This window comes from Haliotis rubra, unplaced genomic scaffold (genome assembly GCF_003918875.1).
Source record: "Haliotis rubra isolate DU_JTF1 unplaced genomic scaffold, ASM391887v1 Scf2, whole genome shotgun sequence".
Lineage (NCBI taxonomy): Eukaryota > Metazoa > Mollusca > Gastropoda > Lepetellida > Haliotidae > Haliotis > Haliotis rubra.
Genome location: NW_025766002.1, coordinates 7,420,790 through 7,442,150, shown reverse-complemented (window position 1 = coordinate 7,442,150; position 21,361 = coordinate 7,420,790). Strand labels below are relative to the sequence as shown.

General features: G+C 40.0%; 1 long non-coding RNA gene across 1 annotated transcript; it reads right to left on the bottom strand.

The window, feature by feature from the left end:
- Positions 1-3,479: 3,479 nt before the first annotated feature.
- LOC124275229 lies at positions 3,480-20,958 on the bottom strand. Its single transcript, XR_006898242.1, has 3 exons — positions 20,947-20,958; positions 6,089-6,094; positions 3,480-3,579 (listed from the first exon to the last, which is right to left on the bottom strand). It is a non-coding gene; the product is annotated as an uncharacterized LOC124275229 (long non-coding RNA).
- Between the last annotated feature and the right edge of the window lie 403 nt (positions 20,959-21,361).

The window sequence follows — 21,361 nt, the reverse complement described above, 5'->3', positions numbered from 1 at the left end:
ACGTTTAACCTGATATTTCACTTCTAATAACGTAATATCTAGTAACGTTTAACCTAATATTTCACTTCTAATAACGTAATATCTAGTAACGTTTAACCTAATATTTCACTTCTAATAACGTAATATCTAGTAACGTTTAACCTAATATTTCACTTCTAATAACGTAATATCTAGTAACGTTTAACCTGATATTTCACTTCTAATAACGTAATATCTAGTAACGTTTAACCAATAATATTTCACTTCTAATAATTAAACGTAATATCTAGTAACGTTTAACCTAATATTTCACTTCTAATAACGTAATATCTAGTAACGTTTAACCTAACATTTCACTTCTAATAGCGTAATATCTAGTAACGTTTAACCTAATATTTCACTTCTAATAACGTAATATCTAGTAACGTTTAACCTAATATTTCACTTCTAATAACGTAATATCTAGTAACGTTTAACCTAATATTTCACTTCTAATAACGTAATATCTAGTAACGTTTAACCTGATATTTCACTTCTAATAACGTAATATCTAGTAACGTTTAACCAATAATATTTCACTTCTAATAATTAAACGTAATATCTAGTAACGTTTAACCTAATATTTCACTTCTAATAACGTAATATCTAGTAACGTTTAACCTAATATTTCACTGCCTGAATGTTGTTTAACGCCGCAGTGGGACATGTTCCACGTACATTACGGCGTAAGAGTTGTTTTATGCCGCATTGAGAAATATTGTTTGTGATATTACGGAGTCTGGTCCAAACAATTCAATGACTGAACAATGACGTTTACTCTTTTAAACTTAACAGCTTAATATGCTACAGTTATTTCATATGATGAGTGTTGTTAAACGCCGCAGTGTTTAATGTTTCACTAGTGTACGTCGAGATGTGAGTGTTGTGATTAATCAGGAGTGGTGGGGTAGCCTAGTGGTTAAAGCGTTCGCTCGTCACGCCGAAGATCCGGGTTCGATTCCCTACATGGGTACAGTGTGTGAAGCCCATTCTGGTGTCCCTCACCGCGATATTGTTGAATATTGCTAAAAGCGGCGTAATCACTGTGATTAATCAGCTTTCTACCAACTATTATTACAATCCTCAGACGTAATAATTTTGCAGTCAGTTGAAGTGCCGAATTTTACGTCTGGCTAATCAGATACAATGCGGTATGTTCGTCATCCCTGCGTGGATGTGTACAAAGAGACAAACTTCATTCGCAAGCACACTCGGTAAGACAGTATGGCAGACTTACAGAGGTATGTAGTTACTCTCTATTCAAATCACGAACTACTCTGATTTTTATACTGTATGTGTACTGTAGAAGGATACTAACGTCCTATGAGGACACATAATAAGGTATTTTGATGAATTCTCGAAACAGAAAGATTATTTCTTTGCTAGTCATATATGCCTGTGGTTGCTGGGGTTGAAGAAGCGTGTGTGAACGTGCGTATGTTTGTGATGATGTCAAGAGGTCATATCGCGATCACTGAATGTATGACATTCGGGAGTCTAGGACAATGCATTTGGCCAAGTTTAAAAAAAACCCTAAAAGCAAATGTGCACTTTGTGATGTTCTAGAAACCCAGATATGTGCCGGACTCGCGATGTCCATCTTCCCATCAAGCCCCGGCAATATATTCACATACGTGTCCTTCTCAATGGCAATCTTGCGTTGCTTGGGATTTAGTTCATGTCGCTTTTTTTAACTTAATGGGTTTTTTTTAGATTTTTCAAAGTTTGACTTATAGTTAAACTTCAATACTTGCAATGATTTCACACACACGAATTACGAAAACACAGCCATGCAGTTTAAACATGGCATAAAAACTGAAGGGTTATTTGTTCGTTAGTGTAGAGACTAATGCGTGTTTTTTAAACGTCAATGTCTTCAAAGAATTCCTATTCGCATCTTTGATCTTCAGTAATCCATGCTTGTGGTAAGAGGTGACTAACAGGATCGGGTAGTCAGGCTCGCTGACTTGGTTGACACACGTTATCGTATCCCAATTGCGTAGATTGATGCTCATGCTGTTGATCCCTGGATTGTCTGGTCCAGATCCGATTATTTACAGACCGCCGCCATATAGCTGGAATATTGCTGAGTGCGGCGTTAAACTAAACTCACTCACTTACTCGTATGACACCAGTAGTATTGATGCCGAATACATGTGGGCTCTTTGGCAAGGATTTTTTCGATGGAAAATAACTCACAAATGTCTAAGGTGAAGCTATGAGTTGTTTTTGTTGGCATTACAGCTCCCGGTCGAGTGGTACCCAACGTATCGAAGACTATGGCCGGTTCTTTAATAGAACTACAAACGGAATGCAACCAGCACCAGCTTTGAGATATGACGGTCTGTACTGAGCATTAAATTTGCCTGTCACATTTTACAGAGATCCATCCTAAACTCACTTAATGAAAATTATTTATGCTACACTGAAATAACATGTAAGTCTATGGAAATTACGTCAGGTGTCCGAATATATCTGGCACGGGTCTGTATATAGAGATTATTACACGAGCAAGTGTGTCATATGACTTATACGAAACGAGCGTGAAAATTTGTATTGCCCTACCGAGAGCCAGGGCAATAGACAATTTTGCACGAGTTTCGTATAAGTTGTGTGGCACACTTGCGAGTGTAATAATTTCTTTATTATCCATTTGTGCAGTAAAACACGGTAAGCAAGTGTGCGATCCCTGTTCATTGACGTCACGTTCAATTGTTTAATGACGTCACAGATGATATGATGATAATGACGATGATATACGGAAACAATGGTTGCTAGGCAAAAGTGATATGTGCACATGCGCACATATGCTGTATGACACTGGTTGTTTCACCATATGGATAATGAACGAACCTAACCCCGACATAACTGTTTTCCATATATTTGTCTGTGTGGGATTTTGAGTTGGCCTTTGGTACATAACTTCTGTGCCTCTCTCGAAACACACTTTCAAAAATGTCGTTCAATGATATCTTATTTTTCTTTTTAATGCAATTTGTTGTGATGTTGGATAAACGCTCCGCCATCTTTCTCGTGATGACCCCAGGATCAGTATGACTTAAACTCAAGATGTTCAACTGAGGTTATTTGAACAAAAAGACATATTTGTACTTCTTTGCCTGTGATGCTTCTGTTGCGAGTAGGGCTGTAACAATGCATGGAACTATCGATGGATTGCAATTGTTCAGTCTCCGATAGCAATTAATCGATGTTAGAAACGAAAAAATAACGATGCATCGATGCATACAACCTGCATCGATTGCATGTCTGACTATCGATAGTTTAGTAATTGACTTTATTTTTATTAAATATTTATGGGTTTTTTTCGGTTTGTTTTTTATTGTTTGGGTACAGACTTAAAGCTTAGTTGAGTTTATGTTTTAACTGTTCACTTGATCTGGGTTTCAAGTTTCTTGTTAGTTATTAGGAGAGACTGAAACTACTTCAGTTTGTTTTTATATCATATAAACTATACATTCAATTGGGAAATGACTGCAAATGAGACAATTCACGGGGATAAAAAACTATTGCAATAGTATTGCAATAGTCTGTCGCAATAGACTATCTCTATCACAATAGTTGTTTCCCCCTCAATAGTCACCCCTAGTTGCGAGTGAATTCTGTGTTATGTTTATGGTGAATATATTTGAGAATTGTATCATTCAGCATATCAGAGAAAAATACCAGCAGCTTGTCAAGTACCTATGAGTGGTGGTCTGCCAAACAGCCTGCAGTTCCCTGTAATCAAGGCTACATACACACTAAGGTAATTACACACATTGTGTTCACAAATTGGTAAGGCGGTGGGGTAGCCTAGTGGTTACAGCATTCGCGCGTCCCGCCGAAGGCCCGGGTTCGATTCCCTACATGGATACAATGTGTGAAGCCCATTTCTGGTGTCCCCCGTCGTTATATTGCTTTGACATTGCTATACGCTGCGTAAAACTATACCCACACACAAATTGGTAAAAGGAATTTCAGTGTTTGTTGAATGTTGGCCAATCTTTGTGTACATAAAACAAGCCGTAGATCAGAGCAGGTACTATTAGGTCTTAGCGCTAAGGTAATCGTAACCCCTGTGCCTTAACGTAGATTTACAACAATATTAGCTACGATTGTTTTTGTACAACGACACCCTGTTCTTTACAACCAAAGCACATTTCTGGTCATTCTAAGTAAAAAGTGTTCCTGTCTATCGCTTAACAAATTATATGGATATTTCTGCGATGATAATACGATTTGTGTGTACATTGCAGGGATGGATCAGATGTTCATATTGATCACGATGAGACGAAAACCTTTCTACAGTACACAGACGCAATTGGGTTGGTATTCCGTATGTGAGATTGTCACTGCGTCCTGGATGAATAACTACAAACTGTCACCCTCTTTCCATTGGGATTAAAGTTCCACAAAATATAACCATGACACTTTGCTATGTTTTCGTTTTGTTCTTTTGTTTGTTTTCGTTATTCTCTATTTTATAAGACGGGCCCCGTTTCACAATGAGATCGTAGCGCTAAGGTGATCGTAACTCCCATATTTACGACATAGACTTACGACAGTCATAGCGCTACTTTCGCTTTGTCAAATGGGGCCTAGGAGTTATATAGTTTTTTTATAAATGAATGTAAATGTGCATGCCTAGTCATATTCATCATCTGAGATATTCGTAAGTTTTATCATTAAAATCTTTTATGTATTTTGTAATATTTGCGTAGGTCATGTTATTTTCATTGCCTTTAAAGCCATTTTTATATTTTATAGAGTCAACACATATACAATTTAAGCAAAGGTTTCGATTTATAACTTCACATACTGCTTCCACTGAGATGCTGGCAAGATAGCTGATGTGAATCTAGCAACACTCCTTCCGAACTGTTTAACACATAAATTCATGGACGGTCTACGTTCTGTAAATAATAATAATAATACATTTGTGACTTTGTGAACAACTAGGTCTATTACAACATTACACAACTTGATTCAGGTTAGCCGGCATACGGGGGTGGTTGCAGGGGACTGTACAGGCGTGTTCACGACCCTCCGACAATGGACAACAATGACCTGCCCTCCTCCCTCACTCTACTGATGACAAACGGTGGTAGATGGGGAGCCAACAAGGTGAGTGAGTTTAGTTTTACGCCGCACTCAGCAATATTCCAGCTATATGGCGGCGGTCTGTAAATTATCGAGTTTGGACCAGACAATCCAGTGATCAACAACACAAGCATCGATCTACGCAATTGGAATACGATGACATGTGTCAACCAAGTCAGCGAGCCTGGTCACCCTATCCCGTTAGTCTCCTCTTACGACAAACATGGGTTACTGAAGATCAACTCTAATCCGGATCTTCACGGGTCAACAGGGTAGGAGACTCACTAACTGTTTGACAGTAAACTGAAAGTGACGGCGCGCTATAATAATTCTATAGTATATATTTTTTATCAAAATCAACAAACGTTTAAACCGGCAGTCTGTTGTTTTTGTTGTTTATTTGTTATGATATGAACCCCTTGATTTGAAACCAAATTGTATGTTTCATGTCGAACATGTGACGACATCACGTTCAGTTGTTACAAATAAGAAAATTATCTTAATTCAACTTTTCAGGTTCTAAACATTCTTCTTGAAGACGGAGACAGCTTCCTCTCTGAAGAAGTTATCTACCAAAGCGTCATTCCTAATGTAAGCTGTATTTGACTACATTCGTTTCATCGAACTTTGATGTCTCGAATTTACGGTTTCACCCCGGCATATCCTTTCTAACTCATCGTTTTGCGTTTGTGTCGAACAAACGATTAAATCGATGTACTTACGTAAGTCCTTTCACCAGCTGGTTCATACAATCACGACAATCATTCTTTGACAACCGTGTGACAGATTGGTGGCGTAGTCATGGTGACCATACTTTCCGGCATTGTTGATATTGTTGATGTTTTTGTGTATTCCTCCTAGATTGCAAGCAAATTGTTACCACATTTCAATTTTGTTTTTGTTTTAATCAGTGTAATATATAGTATTTATTACCATTTTAATTCGTAGTTTTCAAAGCACATACCACAACATGTAGCTTAAAACAACATGTAGCGTTTTCGTTCTTAGCATATGCTGGCAGGGCTTGAATAATGCTGATGTTTATTTGAGAAACAACGGGCATCGCAACTAAAGAAATCACCCCTTCTTTGGTGAATGACGGAAGAAGTCCTGTATTAAGAATATAGCTGATACACCTTCTATATATTTCAGTACCTGATCCGGAACATTAAGGCTGCCCCTGTGAGAAGTGATGATGGAGGGATGGACCCTGTTCACCTTCGTCACTTGATGTGTGAGTGGGATGAGGACAGACAAGGAAGGCGCCCCCATCTGTTGTACATCATCCCTTCTTTCTGCAATCCCACGGGTACAGTTATGACTGAACAAAGGAAGAGGAAGATCTACAACATTGCCCGAGAATTTAACATTCTCATCTTGGAAGATGATCCGTACTATTTCCTGCAGAGCGTCAGTGTTGCAATGGCTTGTAATAGTTGATAAAAATGATGTACATTACATTTATGCAAATAGATGACATGTTTCCATGTTTTAAATTGCTGAGGAAAACAGACTTTTACGAATAATATGGCAGCTCCTTAAACTTGCAGCGGTGACTATTGACTGGTCGTAAATGTTGAATAGGCGACTTTCCAAAATAGAACATATCTATATCTGTCAGAAGGTAGTTGCAGATAAGAAGTTTGATCGATCCATCTATACCTACGTTATTGTTACGTTTGATTGAACATCATTTTATAATGACCGACGTTCACAGCTGATTGTTAAGATTTATTAACAAAACATGCTATAGAAATACACATTGCTTAATTGTCAACCAATACTGCTAGGGTGGGCTCTGATATTCAGTTACAAGCTTTCCCGAAACAAGTACTAGTACATCTCCTACTTTAATCTGACGTCAGGCACAAAGCGCTCAACCAACTGGATAGGTGTCGATAAACGCCAATAATCATTTGTTGTGGTAGGAAGAACGCATGTTTGTTATGTGTGTCGGTTATGGCAGTACAATATTTGAAAACACTCTCCTTGCAGACCCTAGTCCCAAGTCTCTTGTCCTTGGATACGGATGGACGTGTAATTAGAACGGATACCTTTTCGAAGACGTTATCACCAGGGTAAACGGTTGCCGTCAAGTTTAAAATAAAACGAAAACGAATTGTTGTTTTTTTGTGCAGAATAACATCACAGATGGGGGTAGCATATTTAAAGCAAGTTCCCAGTGTGACTATATTTGAGTGAACATTGTTTTCGGTTAGCACATGAAAGTCAAATGAACCATCCGATCCTCTTATTTGTCATTAGTAATATACACAAGCACAAAGTGTTCAAGTTGTTAATAACACTGGCAGCAGTGGAGTAGCCTAGTGGTTAAAGCGTTCGCTCGTCACGCCGAAGGCCCGGGTTTGATTCCCCACATGGGTACAATGTGTGAAGCCCATTTCTGGTGTCCCCCGCCGTGATATTGCTGGAATATTGCTAAAAGCGACGTAAAACCATACTCACTCACTCACTCACTCACTCACTCACTTATAACACTGCCTTATAACATAGTGTTGGTGATGGTCATGTAGAACACGAAAACAGACGCCAGCAGGTGTATGATTTATCGTCATTATGCCAAGATGTGCTTCCCTAATTTCTATACTGATCTTATTGAAAGGTGTCGTCTTGGGTTCACGTTTGGACCGAAGCAGATTGTGGACAAAATGGCTGATATCCAGCACCTTGATTCTGGTGGACCAAGTGCGGTATCACAGGTGAGGGGCTCTCTGGTTGTTGTTCAAGGCATTGGGAATATTCCGATTGCGACAAGCCTGTTCAGTTGAGTGATCACAATGTGACTGCTTAGTAGAAGATGTATGGGAGTGAGGAAACAGTTCAATGCAACTTTAATCAGTATTCATGTTATACCACTGGGTGTCGGCTCAATGTGGAAGGAAAGCCCGAAGTGATAAATGTTTCAGAAGAGAACTACTTTGGTGAAATCCACGGAAACTTAATCGGGGTGAATCGGGATGCGAACCGACATTCAAATGGCCTCAACCGCGGATGACGGCACCTCATACCACTGAGCCCCCCACTGGCGTGTTTTTTGTTTAACGCCGCATTCAGCAATTTTCCAGCTGCATGGTGATGGCCTGTTAAATAATCGAGTCTGGACCAGACAATACAGTGATCAACAGCATGAGCATCGATCTACGTAGTTGGGAGACGATAACACCTGACCACCCGATCCCGTTAGTCGTGTCTTACGACATGCATTGGTTGATGAAGCATTGGCAGCTTTCGTTGTTCATGATACTGATCACTGGATTGTCTGTTCCAGACACGACTGTTCACAGGCCGCCGAGGGGCGGTGGGGTAGCCTAATGGTTAAAGCATCGGCTCGTCACGCTGACGACCCGGGTTCGAATCCCCACATGGGCACAATGTGTGAAGCCCATTTATGGTGTCCCCCGCCGTGATATTGCTGGAGTATTGCTAAAAGCGGCGTAAAACCCAACTCACTCACTCACTCACAGGCCGCCGACGTACGACAGAGATAATAATTCTGCATGCGTCAACAAAAAAAACAACTTAGATTTACTTTATGTCACCACTGATTTTCAGTGATCGGATAAGATATATACTAGCCACACGCATAAAAGTGCATTGTAAAAATTATTTCTAAAGTTGAAAGTATAACAGCAATGAAAAGTTTCCGTGTAAAGTTTAACAGATGGATATTTTACCTCATTAATATTTTGATAACGTGCTGAAATTGTGTTTCTGTGGCAATGGAAACGATCAACCCCCACGGACCATCCACAAACTGAATTTCCTCTGTGCACAGACATATGTTAGCTTACGGATTCTGGCATTTTATGTTAAACCTATCTTTAATGCACAGATGCTGATCTACAAAGTCGTGGAAGCCTGGGGCTACGATAAATACTTGGACCACTTGGCGAAGATAGCTGGCTTCTACAAGGAGAGGAATGATATACTTGTATCATACATGGACAAGTATCTGACAGGTACAGCGCGAGGTGCACCTCTTCTCAAAAAGCTGTATCCGGCCCTGTGGTACATGTTTGACATCAATGATGGGGTGTAGCCTAAAAGCATTCCTGTCACCACAAGCACAGAGTGTTCAAGTTGTAAATAACACTGGGGGCGGTGGGGTAGCCTAGTGGTTAAAGCCTTCGCTCGTCACGCCGAAGACCCGGGTTCGATTTCCGCATGGGTTCAATTTGTGAAGCCATTTCTGATGTCCCTTTTTTTTTATATGGCTGGAATGTTGCAAAACTCGGAGAAAAAAACTTATTCACTCACTCACTCATTATTTTGAGGGTGACTATTGTTAGATTCACTGAAGCTACGTCATTGAGTACTAATGCCGTTCAATACTTAAAATAATTCCTCTATCAATGGAAAGATTCTCAAGTCGTTTTGACACAGTCATAAGCGATGGCCTAGGAGCAGCAAGTGTTCACAGTGTTCGCCAGACCGTTCCGACCTTTACCATGAATTCCCTAGTCTGCCTCACAGTCCCTGAACCGCAGTATGTTCCCTTCCACCGAGCCCATTCCGCATTACTAAAGTCCTGAATGAAGCATGTCTAGATTCCACAAGGTTCTGAATTTAAAATCTCACTGGGGCTCCTTTTCAATTTATAGAGAATTTGTAACAAAAATATAATATATATTCAGAAACTAAGCTTTAAATTGCCATTTGGTGTCCACTGTCGTGACAGAGATGGAATTGCTACAAAGGGTCCTCGTTCACTTAAACTTTTGAATGCAGGTCTGTGTGAGTGGTCTCCGGCAGGTGGAGGGATGTTTCAGTGGGTGACGTTACTGGGCGTGGACAAGTCCGAGCCTGTCGTGGACAGACTAATGGAGAGTGGGGTGTTCGTCATGGACGGCTTCATCTTCTCAGTGGACCGAACCTCACGGCCTCACATCCGACTGTGCTTCGCACGGGTGTCGGATGAACAAATGGAAAAGGTGGGCGTGTTGCGACATATTTGTCCGTCATGAAACACTTCGTTAAAGGCACAACGTCACACATTTTCGACACTATTTTGGCCTATATTTTATATATTGGGGGCATATGCACTCACTTTAGCTTCCTATTGATGCAATAAAAGAAGTTATTATCCCTAACGACTTGCCTGAAATCGATAATTGAAACTTCGAGGCGAACAGCTTCCAAACAGATAATACTTGCCATATATATGGAATGTAAACGATTGCTCCGTACATCGAAAACTGTCGCACGTGATGTTGTCGGTGTTTGTCGAACTAGCCTTATAGGATATTCGTAAAGAGCGCTCCAAGGGACATAACTCTTTGGGGTTCGCTTGAAGTAATGTTCGGCCGGGGCGCGAGAGTCGATTTAATGCAACATTGCATTACATCACTCGATCTTTTTAATGTAATGCTGTAATCTAAATGCGTAATTTGTTTTTGGAATAAATTATATGGTAGCTTCCCGGAGAGCCGGTAGTTAGTATTATTGAGAGAAATGCGTTATGTATTTTTAGAGAAATGTGGTGTGACATTGTGCCAGTAAGCTTTTTTGTGTGGTTTGTTGATTTTAATGTGATCTATATTTTGAAATATATTTTACAGGCTGTTTCAACACTAGCTGATGTTCTGAAGGAAATCAGGGGAATCAATTGAAACCAAGTGAAACCAAGTGAAACCAAGTGAAACCATCAAAACAAGACCACAAGATATGAATCTGACTACAGATGATTTGTTTGTGAATATGAGGACACTATGTAGTAGGATTATAATGGTCAGTTGTTTTGAACATCCATATTTCCTGTTATTGCCTTGGGTTTTCAAAAGAGTATAATGCCTGATTTTCCCGTCGTCCACGTGTGTGAAAAAATGACACAAACTTGTGTAATTAAAATATTTCGAATAAAATCTTGTTACGGTCAACAATACAATATTCCCTTCAGAAATGTAAGTTTTAGCTGTGACTCCCTGGGATTATCCCCCTTGAGGTGTTTCGATGGCTGGTTACAGTTATTATCAAATATCCGTTACATTTAAAGGGAAATAAACGGAGGCTAAAGGAACAAATAATCAGTTAGATGTACACACGTTATGTTGGTGTTCCGGGCTCTTTATACTTCATGTAGTGATTGCGTGAGTGAATGAACGAATGGGTTTGAGCAACAACCATCCCTATGTCAGGGCGAGGAGCGGTAGGGTAGCCTTGTTGTTAGAGCGTTCGCCCCCTTACGAAAAGGCCCGGGTTCGATTCCTCACAGATTTACATTATATGAAGCCCATTTCTGTCGTCCCCAGCCGTGATATTGCTGGACTATTGCTAAAAGCGGAGTGAACCTATATTCCCGGAAATTATTGAGTAAAATCGTGTTTCCTAATACTGATAATTAACTTTTTAACTAGGAAATTTGACGAAGGAATGATGTTGATATCTTTGATGGTCAACCCCTTCCAACGGCCCGAACACTGTATGAAAATAACTGAATTTTCCAACATAACGCCGAAAACACACTGCGGGCTACACAAAATAGTGATTGTAGGACGAAAATGATCAAGTTTTAGATTGGCCCACCTACAGCCCAGGTCTTAACCCTATTGAGAATGTGTGGGGACTAATGAAGGACAGAATAAACCAAAAAGGATTTAGAAATATTGAGGCTATGAAGAAGGAAGTGTTCGAATACTGGGATACGCTGTCACACGATTTTCTACAAACTTTGATTGGTTGTGTACCTAGGCGCATTCAGTCGTGTATTGCAGGGCAAGGAGGTCTCACAAAGTACTGAAAAAACACTTAGATTGTAAGAGAATCATATCTCAACATATTCATTTAAGTAAAACTTCTATAATTTACATACATTATATACATGTATTAGATATTTGTCGAAACAACTTTCTCAGTAATTTCTTGGAATACTATACTATATCATGGTGAAGAACACCACAATTCTGGCATACGACGACCTGTAAACAAGGCTAACGTTTTGGTGGTTCCATGAGCACCAAGTATGTCTAAGGGACACACACAGGATGACGAGAGGGTCCAGCGAATTGCTGGATGGGAGGAGACATCATCTGACTAGTTGTAAGTAACGTTCTCCACAATGTCATAGCTTCGACTTGATGTGAATCACACACCAAAACATGCTTCACTGCACTGGCATATATGTACTTTTACCCACAAGAGTTGCTTCCCCTGTTCCATCTGCCATGTAGTGGTTCATGCTGGCCAGTAAACATCACATGTACAATAAACATTCATACACGGTTACACGATAAACTGTCGAGCGTGTGTAGCTCCGTACATCGACACCAGACACCACGCGTAACCTGTATACAACGTGGGACTGAAATAAGTCTCCATTTAAGAACGTACTTTAGTCAAAATGAAGATTTAAAGTCACCCAATTTATTTTGAAGAAATGCAACTCATTTGAACTGATTCGAACAGAGGCAATCAAGTGTGATTTCCATTAAAAATTTGTAGTGCATATCTAGTGATTACCCGTTAATGTCTGTGCACTTAATGCCGTTTGTTGAAGATGTGGACGTACATTTGCTGTGTTACTGGTTCTTCCTTCTGTGTGCACCCGTGAAGATCCGGATTAGAATTGATCTTCAGCAATACATGCTTGTCGTAAAAGGCGACTAACGGGATCGGGTGGTCAGGCAATTATACTGCTACTATTTAGACTGAATACATAACACGTTAATATGGGTAACAACTTTTTTTATATTCTTTATGTGACGTTTCGGTCGGTGGGGTAGCCTCATGGTTAAAGCGGTGGCTCGTCACGCCGAAGACCGGGGTTCGATGCACCACATGGGTGCACTATGTGAGGCCCATTTCTGGTGTCCCCCGCGGTAATATTGCTGGAATATACGTCGTATAAAGAATAAAAAATAAGTTCTTATTCACAATAAAGTGTTATGTATTCATGTTCGTCCAACTGCTGTGTGAAGCCAATTTCTGGTGTCCCCCGCTGTGATATTGTTGGAGTATTGCTAAAAGCGGCGTAAAACTAAAACTCACTCAGTCAGTCAGTCAGTCAGTCAGTCGTCCAACTGCTAAATGCCTTTCAAGAACTTCATAATGGTTTGGTGTTTTAATTTCTCTCTAAGAATTGGGTGTAGTTTTCGTGCAAGGTTTTGTTTCTGTGTCCTGTGTTACATAATAGGAATGTTGGTGTTTGACACATTTCTTGATGGGAGAGTGGTTTGGCGGTGCTGTGGCACTGTTTCAGATATATTACAGATTGTCAGCTGGAGGAAACCTAGAAAGATGACAGCCTCAGACGTTGAACTAAATTGGCACCATTATGGCGCTGGCAGACCTTGAATCATGGCGCTTCTCAAATGCCAACTCATGACCGCTGTTTTGAGAACGCCTTTATGACAACTCTTTACTGCGCATAGGTCGCCGAAGACGCCTGGTATTGTCACAAGTGGTATCTCCCAGAACATGTTGTAGATTTATTGTCTACAAAAAATTATATTGTAATTAGATCGAACAGGAACACAAAACTAAATATTCAGATTATTCTGTTGTGAATTACGCCACAGCCAACATTCAAATCACATTACGGCGGTCTGTACATAACACCCATGAATAACCGGGAAAGATTGTATCTTCAGCAACCCATGCTTGTCGTAAGAGGCGCTTAACGGGATCGGGTGGTCAGGCTCGCTGACTTGGTTGACACGTCATCGTATTCCAGTTGTTGTTAATCACTCGACTCGTTGATTTACAGACCGCCGCCATATAGCTGGAATCTTGCTGAATGTGGTGTTATACAACCTACAACCAAACTGCACATTACCAAGTCAGATAAACCAGTCCTTCATGTTATAAGAAACGTCTCGAGGCCGTCGAAGAACGGTGCCATACAATCAACAAGGTCACCAAAACCCACCAGCCGATCAACAAAGGACGACACTCAAACTGCGAATGCACATGAGCTTGTTACTGTGAGACAAGTTTCGATTAATACGTGAAATTCAATGTAATTCTATTTGATATTGATGATTATGCATGTCCTTCAGTGGTAAACATGTCATCGTATCCCAGTTGCGTACATGGTTGGATTGTCTGGTCAAGACTTGATTATTTACCTACCGCCGCCACATTGCTGGAATATTGCTGAGTGCGGCGTTTAAGAAACTCACTCATTTTTGATCGGCATTCTAGAAGTTGTTGACTCAAAATGAAACATACAACTTTATTGATGACAACTTCTCAATTATTGCATAGAGCGACGTTTCGATGTACATTCTTACATCGTTATCACTCACTCACTGACTCAGTGGTAAACATAGGTATTGCAGTAAAGAATGTGTAATGAAACTTGTTTATTTCATCACGTTCAAGGTTCCCAGGTGCCTCTGAGATACAGATGTGTCTATTTCATTGTCGTGTGAATTTGATTCCCGTGTTTGCTTTAGCATTCGTTTATATTTTTGGTCCAGAAATACTTAGCTTAGTAATTTTATTATATGGTCAGTGTGTGTGCATTGGTTTTGGTACGAGCTGTACCATACGTATTCATGGCATCTAAGTTATTTCCTAATTACAGGAATTAGGAGTAATTATGGATCTGACAACATTCTGATCACTTACCATGTGCATAATTGTACTGAAAGAGACTAGTGACGAACTCAGTTTATCTCCAGTAATTATCCATCAAATGCTAACTACACACTATCCAGGAAAATGGTTAGTCGAGACAGATTTTTTGAATTGACAACTTCTTGTTCAATAGAAGCGTCGTTTTGGTGTAGATGCTAACACCGCTATCAAACAAGTGATGTCAACCCATAAAATATGTTCCTATTCATCAGATCAGATTCTCAATGTCACTTAAAGAGGTGAGGTGAGGCGAAATGGGGTTTAACGTCGTACTTCATATGACGACGTGCATGCGTGTATGTGTGTGTGTGTGTGCGGCTGCTTGTACTAGACAAACCAGTGATGAACAGCATGAGCATCGATCTACGCAACTGGGATACGATGACATGTGTCAAGCCTGACCTCCCGATCCCGTAAGTTGCCTGTTAGGACAAGCATGAGTTACTGAAGAACGAGTCTAACCCGGATCTCACGGGAATAGTGTCTAGTGACTTTGAAGATCTAAACCATGTTAGAATTTCAAAATACCATGTAAACATGTCGCAAGAGAAGAATAAAGTGATCAGGTGGTCAGGCTCGTTGACATGTGTATTATTCATGTCACTATATCCTAATTCGATCATATATACACCGCCTTAATATGGCTGACATCTTTTGCGGCGTAAAATACAATTTCACGTTTCCAAATTTAAATATATGTTTGTCCCGGCCATTTGCGGATAACGAGCTACGGGTCAAACGAGATAAAATTAGTTATATCTGAGTAAGTTATAATTGCAGTTTACTGTTAACCAACATTTTGCCTATGTGTATTATCTATGCTTTCTGGGTAAATCAAATGCTGATAAAGATATATTATAGTATTTCCCATAAAGTATGTTGATGGTGCACGTAAAGCTTACAAAAAAGTGCAAAAAAATCAAATTACTGACTTTATACAGATTACTTCACAGTCGGTACTATATATATAACCATACATGGGATATTTATAGAGGCTATAGGCCATCCAACGACGCATGCTCAAACGCAATCACCATGATTACCCCGGTCAACGGATCAGTACAATTGTTCATGGTAAAGCAGCATCAAAGCTATAATAAACTAATAATTAACTATCCTTTCACGTGGAGCAATATTCCAACATGTCCAAGATATTTTTATGGATCGAACAACTTTAGAGCAAGAATGGTGTGACGCTCTTTGAAATCTTGTTAAAAGGAGCATGCTCGAGTGTACCTCAAAAGTTGTGAAATGTAAACACCAAAGGCTGGAGCTGTTGGAATATTGTGTCTTTCAGTGGAATTTAGAAGTTGTACATAGATGTCCAAGATATTTTTATGGATACAACTTCTTTTTTATTTCCCTCACGACGTTTCGGGACCATTCCAGGTCCCTTCATCAGGGTGCTTTCGAGCAATAACAACGCCTGGCGTCGGAGGATACTACAGGAGGCTGTGGAGATGAGGAGACATAAACTGGCAATGAATCGTGATCAAGGTGTATACCTGCCAAGTGTGTGGGACGTCTTGATTAACTTTTGAGGAACGTTTGATAAATGTGAAGCCTATTATCTATTCCTTTTGAAAAGCCTACTATTCATTTTGGAAAGCCTGCTATCAAGTAACTTTTGTGTAATTAGCAATTGTTGTGTATTGACAATTCAAGTTTCAACTCTATTATCTAGCATGAATTTATCATCATTATGTAATTAACACTTCAAGTTTTCAACTTCACTTATACCCTACACTTCCTTGTGTATTGTGATGTCACATGCATCTGGACGTTATGACGTCATAGTCTCAACGGTCAGTTCACCTGTTGAAGGGACCAGGGTCCCGTTGTACAAAACAACCTTTAGTAAGTCTGAACTTAGTCACTAAGGTTAACCTTCAGTTAACGTTAATAGAAAGTTACGCCCGTTGCACAAAGCTACATTTGGTCAACCTTAACTCTGGAAGGATACTTAGCGGCAACCTTAAGTAAGGTTGAAATCTTTAGTGCCGGAGATACAATTATGTCTGTAGTTACGGTTGTGAGTTATCTCCCCTGCTAGCATCAGCAGACGACTAGTGTTATCAATACTTCGACATGGCAGAGTCGTCTACTAGCAGTACACGAAAACGGAGCTAACAATGTTGGCCGATAAGGTGAAGTGTCGAAGCCACATATTTCATATTTTTCACTCATTACTCACGTATTAATGTGAATATAAGCAGAACATAACTCCAGATTGGTGAACAGTTAGTATTTTGTCAAGTCACCATGGGCAGCAATGTAGGCTTCAATGCGGCGGGGCATACTACTGATCAAAGAAGTTAGAAAGTCGTGGTCCATGCTGTCCTAATATCGGACCACCTCGTCTTTCATTTTAGCAATATTTATCAGATTTTTCTTATTGACACTTTCCTTCATAAGTCCCCAAACATTTTCTATTGGATTTAGGTCAGGGCTATAGCTTGGCCAATCTAATAATGTCATATTTTGGGTCCGAAACCAGGCCTGTGAATGCTTTGAACGATGTTTTGGGTCGTTGTCCTGCTGGAAAACAGCCACACAGAACTTTCATCTGAGAAAATCACATCGTCCCAGTTAAAATTTCTATGCTGTAAGCACCAGTTCAACCTTCGCTCCTTTTGTTCAGGTTTCATGATCGGTGATGGAATTCCTCGACTTTTCTGCCAACCCATTGCATGCAGCTCAGTTCTAATTGTCTCCTTACAGACAGCCACAGTTCCTCTATCAATCATATCCAGCCTTAAGTTTTCTAAACTCCTTCAATTGTTTTTAGTAACAAGTATACCAAGCCGCCTCCTGTCACCGACAGTCAATTTTCTGGGCCTACCTGCGCCTCCCTGGTGCTCAATGCCATATCCATTTGCAATATTTTTCAAAACAAGATAAATAGTGGACAGACGGATGCCTGTTCTACTTGAAATCACTTTAGCTGATGTGATGTCCTTGTTATAATACTCTAAACTCAACTTCCTCTTCTCTAAATCATAAATACTGAGGATCATGGAAATGTCGTCTGCTAGTAAGTAAACAAAGGGGGGATAACTCTTTACAAACTAGTGAAAAGGATTAACAGAGTTGTCTCTCTTGAATGAAACCAAGCACTTGATAGCTGGTCAAGGTTATTTGTACTAGAAATCCTATTAAACATATTCCTAAAATTCTCAATTATTTTTTGGCCATACTATATATACGCCATTCTCTTCCCACAGAGGTTACTCCTGTCATATCTTCCTACGTAACCTCTGTTCTAATACGGCCATATTTCCCGGTTCTCGTAAAATCTCCTAGCGGCAAAAGATCGCAACACGAATTATCTCCCTTCTTTCTATCCAATCAGAACACGTGTTACATCGACTTAGATTCAACTTGACTAACACAAGCAAATGTGGGGCCACAAATATCCCCCATCTGCCGGGGACTTGTGTTGATGTTACACACAAGACGTTAAATGGCTAGCTTGTCCGTTGTCAACGAGGGCGATGGAGACGCCACTGATCCGCCTTAACATGACTGAGTTCTGTCTAGAAGAAACATTTGCGCATCGCGCAGGGGAAGAAGTTTAGTTTTCTCGAAGCATACGGAAATTACCGAGGCCTTGCGAATGATCACTTTTGAAACAACGTCGCTGATTGCACAACTAAATCCGATTGCATCCAATCACGAGTCTTGAACGCTCACACCATGAAAGGGCCGTATTAGAACAGAGGTTCGTAGGAAGATATGACAAGTAACCTCTGTGGGAAGAGAATGTATATACGCAAGATATAGTCACAATTGTACAATCGACTCTTCTTTTAACAGAGATTTGTTGTGGATGTGGAAATGGTTTTGTCGCTTCTGTTTTCATATGAGAGGAATGAGGCAATATATACAGTATATATCCACTTTCTATAAGTTCTGATATTCAAAACCCAAATGTAATTATTGACCTGAGACAGCTGTAATGTCAATGCGTGTTATCTCAACTAAATTCATGTTGTCTCAGCTTTATAATTATGTATGTATGCCAATGCCAATATGCTATGCCATGCTATTATGCAGTATGATGAAGAGCTGTATTCATGTATGCTAATGTTTAATGTATTGCTTCTCAACATATTTTTGTACATAACTATACGAAATATTTCCGAAAAGAAATTACTTCATAAAATGCAGTAGGCGTCAAGCAATCCAGCTGACAAACATATTACCGTTAATTACTTATAAATTAGGACTGATGGTTGGTGTGCTGTTTAACGCTGCAGCTCAACAGTATTCCAGCTATATGGCGGCCGTCTGTAAATAATCGTGTCTGTCCAAACAAGCCAGTGATCAACAGCATGAGCATCGATCTACGCAATTGGGATACGATGACATGTGTCAACCACGTCAGCGAGCCTGACCACCCGATCCCGTTAGTCACCTTTTACGACAAGCACGACTTGCTGAAGATCAATTCTAACTCGGATCTTCACGGGTCCATTACCACTGAAAACACTTTCCACCATCATTACCGTGTATTTACATAATTCGCATGCTCATATGATTGGAACCGTACAATGTACTTGTAATGATAAAACGGTGTGGTACCCTTTATTTGTTGTCCTTTTGTACAAGACGAAAATACAGAAAACTGCGATAATAGCGAGCTGAAAGGGAGCACTAATCAATAACCGTGAAAATAACCAGTAGTTTACTGTACATCGTGCGTGAGTGAGTGAGTTGGGTTTTACACCACTTTTATCTATATTCTAGCAATATCACGGCAGGGGACACGCATTGTACCCATGTGGGTAATCGAACCCGGGCCCCCTGTACATCTTCAAGTAAGCGCCCATGTATCTTCATAAGATAAAGATCAGAATTTCCTCTCATGACCCCCTAACAGTTCTTTCAAAAGTGTCGAATGAGGATTTGGAGAGCGAATGGGACTTAGAAAGTGCTGATTAGTCGAACCCACTAAGAACTTTGTTGTCTGCCTTACCCGGGTTCATGTTCCAGCAACGTCAGGTTTGTTGGCCTCAATACGTCTAAGGCTGTACATGGGACTATTCTAAAGTATCCTAAAATTATCATTTTCCATGACACCGTTTACATATACTGGGTCGTACCATGAAAGGATCGCGTAAAATACTGTGCTTCTTGTATTGCTGTGCATTCACTGCCAAGGTGTTCGTCAGTCTTATTTAATACATACATAATCCATACCTCATGATTACGTTTTGACACAACTTTTTCCTTCACTCTTTAAGCAGGCTAAAGACACTCATCAAGAAGAGGCTGCTCTTCTCGTTCAGAGAGTCTTCTCTTGACCAACTGAGCCTCATACCGATTATAAATTGCACATCATTTGGTCAACACATTTTTATACCGCCCTGTAGTTTAAAGTAACAACAATATCAACATTAGCATTAGATACCATGGCTTCGAGAAATGTCTTCGAAAAATGGCCATTGATCTGAAAATCTGAAAACACAAAAATGTTTTGAAGGCGTGACTTAAACAACTTTGAGCATGGCTCGCATGACGCTCCCTGGAATCTTTGTAGAAAGAACATGCTCCATTGTACCTCAAAAAGACACAAACGGTTCGACGTAAGGGGGAAAGTTTAACAAAGTTGAATACATTGAGATGCAGTCATATGAACACAAAACGATTAAAACTAGCAATTCTGAGGTTTATTGAAGTGCATTGTCCTCGATTAAATAAAGATGGCTGTGGTGTGATAATCTCTCTCTCGAAACAATTTTGAATTTAGGAAGAAACATTCGCATAATGATGACAGTGCCTCTGTTTACTTACGAGGCTACATCAGGTTAACATTCGATCTCTCTACTCCAATCTGCTCTTCTTGTAATCTAAGACGTCACTGAACTGCCATCCAATGAGTACACGTACAATTACCTGAAAATGGCATCAAATAGAAACAGTTCCTAAATTGGTTCGTTGGGTTTAACACCATGTCAGTGTAACCGTGCTAAACTACGGCTTATCAGCTAAATTTTGGAACAGCCTTGGTCGATACATTAGCTGTTGCATGGTGCTTGTGGAAATATTCGGAAACTGGGCGTTTGAACCCACGATTAGTGGCGTGAGTGAATGAGTTTTTAGTTTTAAGCCGCTATTAGCTACATTCCAGCAATATCATTGCGGAGTACACCAGAAATAGGCTTCACACATTATACTCATGTCGGCAATCGAACCTGGGTCTTCGGCGTTACGAGCGAACGCTTTAACCACTAGACTATCCCAACGCAGCCACGATTAGTGGATCATTAGTACACAGGGCATCTAGGGGGGAGGTGTTCGGTCCCTGGGACCCCGGGATCAACAGTTCCCCCGGGTATGAAATAGAAGTCGGGTGATTAATAATGTGAGCTCAAATCGATCATATATAGCTTTGGTGAAGACAACCATGAAATGTATTGTGTTAGTCGGCAGTATTTGAGATTGGAATGATAGGTAATCATCTTCCTAGTGTATAATCATATATTAGCTTCACAATTATGCACCGTGTAACACCCAACAGCACCAATCCGTTACACAAGTAAAAATGACAGGATTACTAAGTATTTTTGTCCCAATTATTCTGTCATTATTCCATCACATTAATGTAATTAACAGCTCATATCTCAATTATATTATCATACTT